Genomic DNA, 17,191 nt, shown 5'->3' with positions numbered 1-17,191 from the left:
TGAATTGCAGCATGCCAGGCCTCCCTGTCCATCACCAACTCTCGGAGTTCACTCAGATTCACGTCCATCGAGTCAGTGATGCCATCCAGCCATCTCATCCTCTGTCATCTTAGTCAATAGCAAATACTTCTGTGAGCATCCATATTACTGGGTAGACAAGAAGGGGGGCTTCCCAGGTTGCACTAGTGGTAAAGAACCCCCCTGCCAGTGCAGGAGACATAAAAGACTCGGGTTCGATCCCTTTGTTGGGAAGATCTCCTGAAGGAGGGCATGACAACCCACTCCAGTATTCTTGCCTGGAGAATCCCATGGACAGACTAGCCTTGCAGGCTACAGTGTCCGAAAGAGTCAGATGTGACTGAAGCGGCTTAGCATGCATACACAATGAATGGCTGAACTTGGTAGCCATCAGTGTAGACATGGAAGGAGCCAAATGATGCCAGAGCTTGGAAGCTGATCCTATGGGGACAATGGCTCTGAGAGGGAGCGGAGGAATGTGAGGCTCCAGTTCTGAGAATGTGAACTCCAGGAGAGCGGTGTTAGTGTTAGTCATTCAGTTGTGTCTGACACCTTGTGACCCCATGCACTGTAGCCCATCAGGCTCCTCTGTCCACAGAATTCTCCAGGCAAACATACTGGAGTGAGTTGCCATTTCCTCCTCCAGGGGTTCTTCTTGACCCAGCACTTGAACCTGGGTCTCCTGAATTGTGGGCAGTGGCGCCAGGATAAAAATTCGAGTGCTGAGAGGAGAACTTCATTCAAATGTTGGGGGTGGGGTGGAGGGTAGCAATTCACCGTCAGATAAGCAGAGTTGATGGCCCCCAGGGGACATTCGAGTGGAGAGTCCAGCAGACATCTGGGTAATTGCGGATCAGGACAAATCCTTACTCTAGATGAACAGCTGCCCACTCTGAAACCACTTGTATTGTCAGCCTTCTTAGTAGCATGTCTGGGTGTGTACTAAACGGGGCCTCTGATGAGGTGGTGCAGGGGAGCTGAGCAGGCAGCGCCTTACTGTCAGAAAAGGGGGAGCTCTGGGCTCCTTTTGGGGCTGGGGTCATGGGCATATGCCTGGTGTGCCTGTCAGCCAGGTCCCAGCCATGGCAACCCATGGGGTAACTCCAGGATGTAGAGTCTGCCTGTGAGCTGGTCAGCGAGGGTGTTGACAGAGTGTGTAGCCTATGAATTCGTATTTTTGACTTCTAAACATCCACAAGGTTATAAAACCACATTTTAAGAATGCTAGATTATTTTTTGATGGGTGGTGATGGTGGAGCAGGGTGGGGAAGGAAGGAGGGGTGAACTGAGCCACCTGAGCCTTTGGAAATGGGATGGACTTGAATTTTGCAGAAAACTGGTCCCGTCCCCTCTGACACCAGCTAATGATTTGTCTCTGTGGCTGTGTTCAGACCTCAGGCTGTCATCACCTCTGTTGCAGCTCCCGCAGATCAGAGAGGGAGGCAGTGTCACCGCCTGGGCTCGCCGGCCCAGAAGCCCTCGGCGCCAGCTTCTAGGGTACCCGGCTGGGGCTGTGCACATCATTACCCAGATTAATGAGGACAGATGGGGGTTTGTATAATCAACCTTACTCCGCTGCCAGTCTGATTTGGTCGCCAGGTGGAATATCCCCGTAATGAATTCTTACAAATATAGCATCCAATTCTGACTTGGGAGAAAAATAACTTTGGGTGCTAATGTGGGAAACAAGAAGATCCTGTATTATTGCACATGAGGTTTGCCCTGAGAGTGCAGGAGCAGTCAGGATGAGGAGGCTAGTTTCAGTTACCTTAATAACAGGTAACAAAGGGGAAAATGGGGAGCCTAAGTCTTCCCTTTTCTTCCTTTCTCCCTATCCTTCTGCTGTTCTCAGCATCCCCAGCTGTACCTATGGTTAAAATGCAGACGCTCCAGGGAACTTCTGGGCTCATTCATAAAGAAAATGGGAGAGGGTCCCATTAAAAAGAATGAAATAATGCCATTTTCAGCAACGTGGATGAACCTAGAGACTGTCATATACTGAGTGAAGTAAGTCAAACAGAGAAGGAAAAATATCATATGATAACACTATAACCGGAAACTAAAAAGAAATGGTATAGATGAAATTACTTGCAAAATGGAAACAGACTCCCAGACTTGGAGAATGAACTTGTGGCTGCCGGGGAAGGCTGTGGTGGAGGGGTAGATTGAGAGCTGGGGATTGACATGTACACACTGCTATGTTTAAAACAGATAAACAACAAGGACCTACTGTATGGCACATGGAACTCTGCTCAGTATTAGGTAACAACCTAAATGGGAAAAGAATTTAAAGAATCGCAGATACATGTAGATGTATAACTGACTCACTTTGTTGTACACGTAAAACTAATACAACTGTTGATCGACTATCTTGTGGTGGCACTGTAGTCAGTCGTTCAGTTGTGTGCGATCCTTTTGTGACCCCATGGACTGTAGCCCACTAGGCTTCTCTGTCCATGGGATTCCCCAGGCAAGAATACTAGAGTGGGTTGCCATTTCCTTCTCCTGGGGATCTTCCTGACCCAGGGATTGTACCTGAGTCTCCTGGTTGGCAGACAGATTCTTTTACCACTGAGCCAACAGGGAAACCCCGTAAATGTACATTGTCTCTCAAAATAAGTTTCCTTGAGCCAAAGCTTTTATTAAAAATGAAAGAAGATTCTATAGGAAACTATCAGGGTTTCATCATTGCCCAGAGCTTAGGTTTACTGATTACAGAGCATATCCCAGGCATTGTATAAAAACACGCTTCACATGTGTCATCTGATGTAATAGTACATGTGATGTGTAGGAAATATAGTAAGTGCTCGCCAGTGTGGCCTCTTATGAACAAGAATCTGGAAGCTGATGGACCTAAGGCTGGCCCAGCAACTCAAATGCCCACTCAAGGACCCAAGTCCTTTCTGTCTTTCCATTGTACCATCTTCAGTGATTCGTTGGTGGATGGCCTCATGATTGCAAAGTGGTTGTTGCAGCTCCAGCATTATATCTTCACAGGACATCAGCACAAGCAGAAAAGCAGTGAGAAAGAGTACAGGAAAAAAGGACTTTCCTTTGAGAAGTTCTTGTCATTAATTAGGGGTGAATGTTCTTTCTAGAAGGCCCCAACAGACTTTCCCCTTGTAGAATTATCATGTGATCATCCCCTCAACAGTTTCTGGCAAAAGAGAATGTAACTGGCTTTGGCTAATTATGATCCATACTTTGAGGTTGGGTATGAACCAAGTATTCTGTCCTGGGAGTTCAGAGGAAGTACCATCAGTCTGCACCTCAAATTATATAAAGTAGGATATTGTTATCACATCCATTTCCCAAACGAGAAGGCTGTAGTAAAAGAGTAATTTTTTTCAAGGTCACGTGCACACAGCTTTACAAGCAGCCAGGCTTCCCAAGGCTGACTAACAAACTCCAGCTGTCAGCTCTTTAATACCACATTGCAGTGTCTTCCTGGAAAAACCTATCCAGTCCAAACCCCATATAGTCTTAGACTATAAAACCCTAAAAGCATAAAATATAAATATTTAAAATATAATTATGTAAAATATAGATAAAATATAAAACATTTGAACTGGAAAAGACATTTAAGATCCAGTAGTTCTAAGAGTATGGCCCAGACCAGCACTATCAGTGTTGCTGGGAACTAGAAATACAGATTCTCAAGAGAAACTCTGTGGGTAAGGCCTTGACATCCACGTTTTACAGCTGACACATGCTAAAGTGTGAGAACCACTGACTAATCCAAGTCCTTCGTTTTAGAGACGCGATCGAGGTCATTCAGCTTATTCGTGGCACAGATGGAATTGAAGGTGGATGGGGCAGTGAGGTCACCTGGAGTCTGTGATCAACATTTAAATGATAGATTCTTCCCCAGTGTGCACCCAGAAAGAGATTTTGCATTTTTTAATAGCCTCAGATGCATGCAGCTCATTAAAAATTTAATAATAATATAAAACCCATTCTAAGGTGCAGGAATTGTGTTATGCTCTTCTAATAGTTCATCAGATCCTCTCGACACATACACACAACTATATTTAAACTGGATAACCAACAAGGACCTATGTACAGCACAAGGAACTCTGTTCCTATGTTATGTGACAGCCTGGATGGGAGGGGAGTTTGGGGAAAATGGATACATGTGTATGTATGGCTGAGTCCCTTTGCTCTCTACCTGAAACTATCACACCATTGTTAATCTGCTATACTCCAGTACAGTATTTAAAAAAAAGTTTAAAACAACAACAACAAAAACAGTTCATCAGATACTCGGCAACCCAGTCAGGTAGGTGTTAATACCTCCATTTTAGGGAATGGAGGCACAGAGAGGAGAAATAAATTCTCACAGTCTTCTAATTAGTAAGGTGGAGACCCAGGATTCAAATGCATCTCTGTCCAAATGCAGGTCTGCATGAGACCGGGCAGGTAAGGAGGCTAAATATGATTCTGAGCCTTGGCCTCGCCCCTATATGGGAAAAGGGTCATGGGCTGGTGTTCCTGTCCTCAGTTGGGCTTACCACCTGAAACTGGTTGAGAAGGGGATGATGCTGGTCATGGTAAAGGCTTCCTGAGGTTGTGTAAGCTCACCTCACCCTCCCTGGGGCTCACTAGCTACGCTGGCAACCCCCAGAAAGCCTCCGACTGAATCTGTCTTTTCTAACTTTGCCGAGGCACTATTGGCCAAGAGGAAGCTGGCCTCAGTTTGGTGGCCTGGGTCACTGAAAGCAGGAGGGGAGAAGTTGAGCCATCAGCTCCATGAGATTGCTGCCAACATCTGGCCAGCTGTTGCCCATCAGCTGGAAAGCTAGCCAGAGTGTCTCCTAGGACTGGTCCCTGGAGTGTTGGGGCTCAGTAACCGTGCCAGATCCTGGCTGGGGGCCAGAGAGAAATCAATCCAGGCTGGTCTGTGCCTGCAGGGCCCCCACACCTGGTGCCTGCAATTTCTGGCTCAAGAGACTTGTCACAGAATGATGGGCGAACGCAGCAGGAAGGGACTTGACTGACCATATGCCCGGGGCTTTTCAAACTTTTTAACAAGGTGGAGACCTTTCTTCAAGTGACACTGCAGGTTGTAAAGACCAGTGCAGAGAACTTAAAGGTGGGTCTCAGAGCCTAAGGGGGCCCGGGGGTCTCCAGTGCTCTGTGGAGCAGTGCAAGCTCCTTACAGCCACCTTCCTGAAGGAGGACAAAATCTAATCTCTTTTGAGATGGGTTAAAGACCCATGGGGCTGCAAAAGAGTCAGACACGACTGAGCGATTAACACTTAACAAAGAATCATGTACGGAGAAGGCTGAGCACTGAAGAATTGATGTTTTTGAACTGTGGTGCTGGAGAAGACTCTTGAGAGTCCCTGGGACAGCAAGGAGATCAAACCAGCCAATCCTAAAGGAAATCAACCCTGAATATTCACTGGAAGGACTGATGCTGAAGCTCAAGCTCCAATACTTTGACACCTGATGTGAAGAGGCAACACATTGGAAAAGACCTTGATGCTGGGAAAGATTGAGGGCAGGGGGAGAAAGGGGCAACAGAGGATGAGATGGTTGGGTGACATCAGCAACTTGATGGACATGAATTTGAGCAAACTCTGGGAGAGAGTGGAGAACAGAGAAGTCTGGTGTGCTTCAGCCCATGAGGTCACATAGAGTTCACGCAACTTAGCAACTGAACAAAAAAGAGTCCTTGGAGGAAGTTGACAGATGAGTGGCACCACATAGACACTGGGTCCACTAGTCACCTTCTGAGGAAGGTATCAGAGGGATGAGTTTGTTTCTGCCCCTGGGGTGGGGGATAGAACTTAGCTTAAGGCGATGCCACTGGCCAGGCAGTGAAGGGGAACAGTGAATAGCTGTGCCGCACAGAGAAGAGCCCGGCAATTCTCAAGTATAAACTTCACCCAACACCATCAGTCATAGGACTTATCCGGCTTCACGGGTCCCTGGCCTCCAGCCAGATTCTGGGCTTTCTGTGGACCCCAGGCTTAGGGCAGACACAGCCTGTCTCTCACTGCAGACGTCGTGACTGTGCCTGCTCTGTTTATTGGATTATTTCTATCCTCAAAGTTTATCCACATCTGGGTTTTGCCCAGCCCACTGACCTCTATTCCATGCCCTGGACTTTATATAGCTGAGGATCTGTTTGTTTATTTACAGAGTCAAGACTTTATCCTGCTCCTTCTCAATCAGCCAGAGCTCAGAGAACGGAAACTGTCTACCTCTGTTCACTTGCACCGGGCGTCTGCTTAGCATGCTGCTTTGGCTGGGTCCTCTGAGGCTGTACTGCACTCAGTCCTGTGAGTAAGTCAGACTTAGCACAATACATCCCCATTTAACTATTTAAATTACCCTATCCCTGGTGGCTCAGATGATAAAGAACCTGTCTGTAATGCAAGAGACCCAGGTTCGATCCCTGGATTGGGAAGATCCCCTGGAGAAGGAAATCGCTACCCACTCCAATATTCTTGCCTGGGAAATCCCATGAACAGAGGAGCCCAGCAAGCTGCAGTCCATGGGGTTGCAAAGAGTCAGACACAACTGAGCACGCACTCACGTATGGCATGCACGACCCAGGCCCCCAGCTCACATCGTGTATTAGACTCTCAGATGGAGGGCCAGTTACTTTACAAAACCCCAGGCTGGGATGACATGCAGCCGTGTCTCTTCCTTTTTGGCACCCGGGTCACACGTTTCTTTTATTTTTATAATGAGCCTCTGCCTCTTGTCTCCGCTGTGCAGTTAATTGCCTGTTACACTAGAAAGAATGCCGACTGCACTTTGCTGAAACCCAGCGAAAACCATTCAATAATGATCTGCTAATTTCTTCCAAGCGATTATTTATTTATTTGCTTGCTTTTCTCGTGATGAGGGTGAAGGGGTTGAGAGGGGAAGAGGAGGGGGAATTTGCTCATTCCAGTGGATTTACCATTTCTGTGATGGTTTCCCCTAGAGAGGCCTTAATAATTCCTACAGAACATTATGCTTAACTTTCCATCTCCCAGATGTTTAAAAACTAGATCCCTCTTTCAGGAATTTGCACCCAGCATGGGGTCAGGGTAGGGACAAGCCCATCCTAGAAGGAGCTGATCATGGATAATGGGCAGAGGCTGGTGGGGCTCTGGGGCTATTTCCCCATCAGGCAAAAGCAGGATCAGTATCAGGGGCTCAGGATAATTTTAGAGGCCATGAAAATACCTTTGGGCTTCCCAGGTGGCGTTGTTGGTAAAGAACCCCTCTGCCGATACAGGAAACACAAGACACATGAGTTTGATCCCTGGACCAGGAAGATCCTCTGGAGGAGGGTAAGGCAACCCACACCAGTATGTTTGCCTGGAGAATCCCCATGGACAGAGAAGCCTGTTGGGCTACAGTCCAGATGTCGCACTTGACTGAAGTGACTTAGCAGGCAAGCATGCAGACACCTTCATTTGTTCTAAAGTCAGAAGCCAGAGGAAAGACCATGGACATAATCAAAGCTAGATTAAATGTGTCTTCACGTCAATGCAGCTGTAAAATAGAACTTTTAATATCGTTTTATGGGCTTCCAAGGTGGCTCAGTGGGAAAGAACCCGCCTGCCAATGCAGGAGATGCACAGACGCAGGTTCGATCCCTGGGTCGGGACGATCCCCTGGAGAAGGAAATGGCAGCCCACTCCAATATTCTTACCTGGAGAATCCCATGGACAGAAGAGCCTGGGGGGCTATAGTCCATTGGGTCGCAAAGAGTCAGACAAGACTTAGTGACTAAACAACAACATCATTTTATGGAGGAAGGAGCCCAAGAAGTCAAAAGCACTGAGAGCCCCTGGAGGTGATAATACAATCCGTGTTCTACCACCACCCAAGGCTGCAGGCTCTCTCCCTACTCCCTCCCTCTTTCCCTCTTCCCGGGGCCTCTCTCTCTATCTCCCACTTTCTATATTTCTCTCCTTTTTTCTTACAAGTCCTTGTTCAATACCCACCCAGGAAGAGCTAACCTTTCTAAGGAAATGGAGAGAGACAGTCAGTGGAGTAGCCCAGGGCTGACCATGGCAGAGACCCCTCTGCTGCTCCTGCATTGTGCTAACTGTGTTTCCCACGCTGGTATAGAATTACCCTGCTGTTGCTATTGCACTGATTTTTAAAACAATCACCAAATGATAGAAGAGAAAAGGAATGCAAAAATCAAGGGTCATAGTTCTGGACCATTTTCCAGCTGTAGAACATAAAAAACAAAACAAAACAACAACACGAAAGCATTTACAAAGTATGAGAGAGAGAGATGCAAACACACACACACACAGACACGCGCGCACACACAGGAGGAGAGATACACACATAATATATATATACATACAAAAACACAGATACACCCACAGGGAGAGATACACACACGTAGACATACACGTACTGAGCCAACCCATCAGGAGCTGCGCAAGTGGAGAAGTGATACCCCCAGCCCAGTTCCCCCCTTCACAGGCCTCTGCACTGACCCTGATGAGCATAATTCAGCCCAGCTGGCATCTATTTTTCTGGGGAACACAGGTCTGCAGGAGGTGGCATCTTGTTAGTAGCAGAGCCCATCTTGCTCCCGTGGGTGCCCTCACAGTCATTTTCCTGGAGCACAGTTCAGAAGACTTTCATTTGGTTTGGCCCTAAAGGATCCACTAATGAGACTTGAGGAACCACAGGTTAATGCACAGTAAGCTGAATCTGGCATCTTGTCCCATCACTTCATGGGAAATAGATGGGAAACAGTGGAAACAGTGTCAGACTTTATTTTGGGGGCTCCAAAATAACTGCAGCCATGAAATTAAAAGGACATTTCCTTGGAAGGAAAATTATGACCAACCTAGATAGCATATTGAAAAGCGGAGATATTACTTTGCCAACAAAGGTCTGTCTAGTCAAGGCTATGATTTTTCCAGTGGTCATGTATGGATGTGACAGTTGGACTGTGAAGAAAGCTGAGCACCGAAGAATTGATGCTTTTGAACTGTGGTGTTGGAGAAGACTCCTGAGAGTCCCTTGGACTGCAAGGAGATCCAGGCAGTCCATTCTGAAGGAGATCAGCCCTGGGATTTCTTTGGAAGGAATGATGCTAAAGCTGAAACTCCAGTACTTTGGCCACCTCATGCAAAGAGTTGACTCATTGGAAAAGACTCTGATGCTGGGAGGGATTGGGGGCAGGAGGAGAAGGGGACAACAGAGGATGAGATGGCTGGATGGCATCACTGAGTCGATGGACATGAGTCTGAGTGAACTCCGGGAGTTGGTGATGGACAGGGAGGCCTGGCGTGCTATAATTCATGGGGTCGCAAAGAGTCGGACATGACTTAGCGACTGAACTGAACTGAACTGAAGCTGAATCTGGGAGCAGTGTAAATAGTAGATGTCCAGACTTAACGCTCTTAAAAGATCTTCAACACCTCACATGAATCAAGTCTTATTTAAGGAAGACTCACAAGGATCCAAACCTGGCTCATCCACGTACTTGCTTCTTCTTTAAAGGAGATGCTCCAAGGGTTTCTCTGGTGGATCAGATGGCAAAGTATCTGCCTGCAAGGCAGGAGACCCAGGTTTGATTCCTGGGTTGGGAAGATCCCCTGGAGAGGGGAATGGCAACCCACTCCAGTATTCATACCTGGAGAATCCCATGGACAGAGGAGCCTGGTAAGCTACAGTCCATTGGGCTGGAAAGAGCTGGACATAACTGAGTGACTAACACTTTCACACTTTCGCACTTTGCTCCAGGGAAGCACTTGGCCCTGCCCTCTGCCTCCCCACCCCCACCTTCCTCACCTTTTCCCCTCCCCACTCCTCCCCCCACTTCCCTCCAGATCTGACAGGAAACCAGCTCTCTGTCTGCCCTTCAGTTCCCATGAAGCCTAAGCTGGCTCATCCTCAGCACGAACTCCGGAGCCAATAATGCTTTTAAAGCCCTTGAAGAATGTTTTCAATTATAATTCACAGAGCTCAGGCTCTGTTCGAAGTCTGAGCGAGCAGACTGATGGCAGCTGCCAGATCTGAAAGCCAGGCAGGAATGGAGCGAGAGAGGGCGGCGGTGGCGGGGAGGATGTAGATTCTCCATAAACATGTGATCCTGAAAATACGTGTCATTATAAAAGCTTTGTTACATACCTGTAAGCAAATAGACAAAAGATGTAACATTGCTCCACACACTGTAGGGTGTGCCATGTGCTTGGAATAGCGTCTTTATTCATGCGTGTGTAGGCTCAGTTACATACACACATCCTTACATTATGATTTTGGGTTTTTAGAAGTGGGATATATTTAAATACATTTTGTCATTCTATTTTCACCTTTCCTGCCCCCCGCTTACTGTTTTTTAAAACATTTTTCTGTTATCAAATCTTATGGCTGCCTGGGACGGTGGGGGAAGGATGAGGGGGCAGGAAAGGTGAAAGGGGGGAGGGATTAGTTAGGGAGTTTGGGATGGACATCTACACACCGCTATATTTAAAATGAGTAAGCAACAAGGAGCTACTGTACAGCACAGGGAACTCTGTTCAATGTTGTGCGGCAGCCTGGATGGGAGGGGAGTTTGGGGGAGAATGGATTCATGTATGTGTGTGGCTGAGTCCCTTTGCTGTCCACCTGGAACTATCACAACATTGTCAGTTGGCTATACTCCAATATAAAATTAAAAGTTAAAAAAAAATCTTCTATATCTTTTTATTTCTTTTGTACTATTTCTTGCACTAAATAAATGGTAATGAACTTAACATCCTCGCTTTGTAAATCATAGAGTTTATTTCCAGTAGCTTTGCTATCATAAAGGTGCAGACTCATTTACAAAGACCACTGGCGTTTTCTTTTCACCTTGGTAGGGGATATGAGAGGACACGGGTTCTTTGTGTCCCTACTCCCCAGTTTTCACTCTTCCTCCTTTTAAGAAGGGAGCCCACAGCCTCTGAGAGCCTTTGTGGCCCCGCATGAAGACAGTTCTCTCTCCTTGGCTTTTATTGGGCAAGTCTCAGTTTATTGAGGGGATTATGCAAAGAGCAAGGGCAAAGTGGCTTTGTGTGGGAGAGGAGTTCTAGAGTTATAAAAAGGAGAAGAGAGAGTGGAAGGATTGAGTCTGGGTCTGGCAGTACCCCAGGGGTGGGGAGGGGGTGTAGGACATCCCTGGGAATAGCTGCTCAGGGAGGACATAGGGCTGGGGCATGGGAGGGGCGGGAGGGAGGGGTTACTCCCTGTCTGGCAAGTATTCTTGTCTCCAAGCAAGGCACAGAATCAAGGGGGTGCCGCCAACATGAGGCTCTGCAGCTTAGAAAAGGTCACCTGCATCCACCAAGATTGGACTCAATGCAAACTTCCTGATTCCTTAGACTCGAGACCCCAAGAAGAGAGAAGAGTCTTCAGAAAAAGACAGGACAGATATTCCACCTTCCTGGTACGATTGGTGGGGGTATCATGTTTATTTCTATTTATTTACTTATTTATTTTTATTTTTAACTTTTAATTTTATATTGGAGTACAGTTGGTTAACAATGTGGTGTTAGTTTCAGGTGTGGAGCAAAGTGATTCGGTTATACAAGTACGTATATCTACTCTTTTAAAAATTCTTTTCCCATTTAGGTTGTTAAATAACATTGAGCAGAGTTCCCTGTGCTATGTAGGTTGGTTAACCATTTTATGATCAATTTTTATTTTTTATTGATGTGTAGCTTTGTTGTGGCAGGTTTTTTTTTTTTTTCTCTTTTTAAAAATTCTTTTGACCTTTTAATTTTGTACTGGGGTATACAGCCAATTAACAATGTTGTGATAGTTTCAGGGAAGGCACTCAGCCCTTCCACGGATATACATGTATCCATTCTCACCCAAACTCCTCTCCCATCCAGGCTGCCATATAACATTGAGCAGAGTTCCCTGTGCTATGCAGTAGGTCCTTGTGCTTACTCATTTTAAATATAGCAGTGTGTACCTGTCCATCCCAGATTCCCTAACTATCCCTTCCCCATGTCCTGATTTCTATTTTAAAATGACAAACTGTATCAAAATTTCTCACATGTTCAAATCTACACCGTTAAGAAACTTGCTCCAGGACTAACATTTCAGTGAATAACTTTGCATGTATCTATATTTATTTTCTTGAGATGCAACCCAAAAAATGTTTAAAAGCTGTATCTTTTTAAAGGCCTTTTGCATTACGCTCAAATAATATTGACTTAGTGTTCCCATCCATCAGTGTGATTTAGGCGTGCTCCTTTTCCACACAGCAATTCCTGGTCCCTGTCAATGTCAAAATCCTGAACTCTCCTGCCTTACTGGTGAAGATTTCCATATTAAACCCTGGTTTGACTTTCTGGAAGGAACTCCCTGAAATCCTTTCTCAACTGGGGTTCTGTGAGAGAATAAAGCCATACAGAAAACTACCTGAGTGACCATTTCCGATTCTCCCATGGTTGGTACATGACTGGAACCATTGTAGGTAAACTGGAAAGAAGTTAATTAATTCCTTGTTGTTATTTAGTTGCTAAGTCATGCCCAACTCTTTGTGACCCCATGGACTATAGCCCGCTAGACTCCTCTGTCCATGGGATTCTCCAGGCAAGAATACTGGAGTGGGTTGTCATTTCCTTCTCCAGGGGATCTTCCCCACCCAGGGATCAAACCCGTCTTTTGCATTGGCAGGCGGTTTCTTTACCATTGAGCCTCCTGGGAAGCCCCTTACAAGGTAAGCAATGCCTTGGGGCGTTAGGGCTTAATTCTGTGCTGGAAGGGAACCTGGTTGGGAGAGAGAGAGACAGGGACAGGTGTACAGAGAGCACGGTGTGCAGGTGATGCTGTCTGGGGCCCCTGACTGCACACTCTGGGAAAGCTTTCCTTTTCTGTTGTCCCCCTTGGCCATGTAGGAAGTGATGTAGCAGTGGTGACGTTTTTGGGGAGCTATGTAGCTTTACTACCTTCTTCATACTGCCTACAACTTGAAAAACCAAGTTTTGTGTCCTGACCAAATCTCTCTTTAAAAAAAACAAACACTAATTTCTTCAGCAATTCATAACTCCCTTTAAAACTTAGAAGACTTTGCTTTCATTCAATACTAGGTGCTCGCCACATACAAATCTCGCCACACCCCAATCTCGCCACACCACCCTGCCAGTTTCTTTCTTGGTTTCTTTTCTTCCCTACCCATATACAGTCTTGATTCAGGCAGCCCCATTGAATCTATCTGGGCTTTTCTGGTGGCTCAGCTGTGAAGAATTTGCCTGCCAATGCAGGAGACTCTGGCTTGATCCCTGGGTCAGGAGGATTCCCTGGAGGAGCAGGAAATGGCAACCCACTCCAGTATTCTTACCTGGGAAATCCCATGACCAGAGGAATCTGTCAGGCTACAGTTCGTGGGGTCGCAAAGATTCGGACATGACTGAGCAACTGAGCACTTGCGCACGTGTGCACGCGTGCATGGCGCCCGCACACACACACACTCACATACACACACACACTCACACACACACACTCCAGTCTATCTAAAACAGCATTCGAGATTCGAGATTGCACCCTTACTGCAATCACTGCCTGAGGTCATTTGATTCCCCTACAACATTTTACTGGCTTTTTGCCACTAAGAGCTTTTTGCAATCCCATCCTGTTCTTGTTTGGAATCTAGAAGCAGTTGGCTTTATCGCCCCTCATTGTTGCAAATATTAATATTTGAAATCTTTCTGTTCTCTTTTGTTTTTTCCCTACAAACCAACTTCTTTCCTGGATCAGCCCTTTCCTATCAGGCTTTCCCAGATTTAGCAGGTAACAACCAACACGCACAGCTGATGTGTCTTCTATCTTCTCCGCTAGTATCAACAGGCTCCAGATCTACCTTTTGGATGAGGAAATGGCAACCCGCTCCAGTATCCTTGCCTGGAGAATCCCATGGACAGAGGAGCCTGCTGGGGTACAGTCCATGGGGTCAGATAGAGTCAGACACAGCTAAGCAACTGAGCGTGCATGCATAATCTGTCTTTTGAGTCACTCCAGATGACAGTCTTTTCTGAATATTTCACCTCTGTATAGCATGGATATCCAACCCCTCAGCCTGCCATGGGCTTCCTCACTGCCTCTGCCTGCTCAGCCAATCCCAATTTCAGTAATAATTGTTGTATTAGTCAGTTAAGACAAAGTGCTGTAACAAACAGCTTCAAGTCTCAATGGCTTGATGTAAGAATGATTTCTTCTTTACTCATCCAAAGTTCCAAGGGGATGTTCATGGACTTACAGCTCCTTTTCCAGTGGTGACTGTGGAATCAAGTCTTTGTTTATCGTGAGACAGCATCCTCAACATATGGCTTCCAAGACTGCTGCAGCAGGGGAGCGAGAGGAAGACTGAGAGGTTTGTTGCTGATTGTTCTTAAGTAGACCCAGGCAAATGAATTGGTTCACATCTCTTCCAGCCACATATTATTGTCCAGACTCGTCATATGCGCTATCCAGATGTGAAGCAGGTAGTAGAGTCTAGGTACTTAGGACAAACCTGGCAAAGCATTCACGAGATGGCTGATAAATTATATATTAACTTTTACTTTATTTATTGTTTATTTATTTTCTTTGGCCATACTGCACAGTATGTGGGATCCTTAGTTTCCAGATTCTGGAAGAAAAACTATGACCAACCTAGACATCGTATTAAATTGCAGAGACATCACTTTGCCAACAAAGATCCATATAGTCAAAGCTATAGTTTTTCCCATAGTCATGTATGGATGTGAGAGTTGAACCATAAAGGAGGCTGAGCACTGAAGAAATGAGGCCTTTGAACTGGTGGTGTTGGAGGAGACTCTTGAGAGTCCCTTGGACTATAAGGAGATCAAACTAATCAATCCTAAAGGAAATCAACCCTGAATATTCATTGGAAGGACTGATGCTGAAGCTGAAGCTCCAATACTTTGGCCCCCAGATGCAAAGAGCCAACTCATTGGAAAAGACCCTGATGCTGGGAAAAATTGAGGGCAGGGGGAGAAGGAGGCAACAGAGGATGAGATGGTTGGATGGCATCACTGACTCAATGGACATGAGTTTGAACAGACTTCAGGAGAGAGTGAAGGACAGGGAAGGCTGGCGTGCTGCAGTCCAAGGGGTCACAAAATGACTGAAGAGCAACAGTTCCCAGACCAGGGATCAAACCCATGCACTGGAAGCATGGAGCCTTAACTGCTGGACTGCCAGGGAAATCCCTATATATTCAATTTCAAATCTGCATTTATTTATTTTTTCATTTATTATTTCTACTTTTGTTATCCTGCTTTGAAATCCATTTTACTTGAAGTATATATAAACATATTTTATTTTTTATATTTAAATCTTATTTTTGTTGAAAATTTACTTAAAAAGATATGAAAAATGGCAGGATTTACATTCCCTGTTTTCTAAATTATTGGGGAATAGCCCCAAGGCTATATTTAATTCAATATATTTGTTTGGTTTCTTTGTTTACTTGAAAGAAATCTTTTGGTTGTACTAAACTCGTAAACTATTTTCTGTATTTTTCTTTGTTCTGTTTCTAGTCTGTGTTCTCTGTCTAGTCCAACAGCAGTGTCACAGTATTTTAATTATTGTGGTTATTTTATTAAGATTTTAATATTTAGCAAGCTATCTCTTTTGTTTCAGTTCAGTTCAGTCACTCAGTCATGTCCAACTCTTTGTGACCTGATGGACTGCAGCATGCCAGGCCTCCCTGTCCATCACCAACTCCCAGAGTTTACTCAAACTCGTCCATTGAGTCAGTGATGCCATCCAACCATCTCGTCCTCTGTTGTCCCCTTCTCCTCCCACCTTCAATATTCCCCAGCATCAGGGTCTTTTCAAGTGAGTCAGTTCTTCACATCAGGTGGCCAAAGTATTGGAATTTCAGCTTTAGCATCAGTCCTTCCAATGAATATTCAGGACTGATTTCCTTTAAGATGGGTTTAGATCTTAAAGGTTAGATCTCCTTGCAGTACAAAATCTTCTCCAACAAGAGTCTTCTTCAACACCACAGTTCAAAAGCATCAGATTCTCAGTGCTCAGCTTTCTTTACAGTCCAACTCTCACATCCATACATGACTATAGGAAAAACCATAGCTTTGACTAGATGGACTGCTTTTGGACATGCTGTCTAGGTTGATTATAACTTTTCTTCCAAGGAGCAAGCATCTTTTAATTTCATGGCTACAGTCACCATCTGCAGTGATTTTGGAGCCCCCCAAAATAAAGTCTGTCACTGTTTCCACTGTTTCCCCAACTATTTGCCATGAAGTATGGGACCAGATGCCATGATCTGAGTTTTCTGAAGGTTGAGTTTTAAGCCAATTTTTCACTCTCCTCTTTCAGTTTCATCAAGAGGCTTTTTAGTTCTTCTTCACTTTTTGTCATCAGGGTGGTGTCATCTGCATATCTGAGGTTAATGATATTTCTCCCAGCAATCTTGATTCCAGCTTGTGCTTCATCCAGCCTGGCATTTTGCATGATGTACTCTACATATAAGTTAAATAAGCAGGGTGACAATATACAGGCTTGACATATTCCTTTCCCTATTTGGAACCAGTCTGTTGTTCCATGTCCAGTTCTAACTGTTGCTTCCTGACCTGCATATAGATTTCTTAAGAGGAAGGTTAAGTGGTCTGGTATCTTTTGGCCTTATTTACTCTTCAAGGTGAATATTACAATTTTTGGTTGGGACAAAATTTTTTAAAACCCCTTACAAATTTAGACTGGATGCATTTTGAATGAATGAGTTAACATGGGGAGAACTGATATCTTTATATTTAGACTCTTCCCACAGAGAAAGCTGGCGCATTTTCTAATTGTTTTTCAGGTCTTCTGTGCTTTTTCAATAAAGGTCTGTAGCTTTTCTTTTTATTCATATGAATCTATTTTTGTGATAATTATACTTATGTATATCACAAAAAATAGACTCACATGAATAAAAAGAAAAGCTACAGACCTTTACTGAAAAAGCAGAGAAGACCTGAAAAGCAATCAGAAGATGTACCAGACTCTTCCCATGGACAGAGGACTCTGGTGGACTATAGTCCATAGGGTTGCAAAGAGTTGCACACGACTGAAGTGACTTAGTGTACACGCACAAACACACACACATATATAGTTGTTGCTATTACAGTCTTTTAAAATTGTATGCCATTATGCAGGTCAGGAAGCAACAGTTAGAACTGGACATGGAACAACAGACTTGTTCCAAATAGGAAAA

Source organism: Ovis aries, unplaced genomic scaffold (genome assembly GCF_016772045.2).
Source record: "Ovis aries strain OAR_USU_Benz2616 breed Rambouillet unplaced genomic scaffold, ARS-UI_Ramb_v3.0 scaffold_85, whole genome shotgun sequence".
NCBI classification, from domain to species: domain Eukaryota; kingdom Metazoa; phylum Chordata; class Mammalia; order Artiodactyla; family Bovidae; genus Ovis; species Ovis aries.
The sequence above is the reverse complement of the archived record's forward strand: the minus strand, read 5'-3'. Positions refer to the sequence as shown.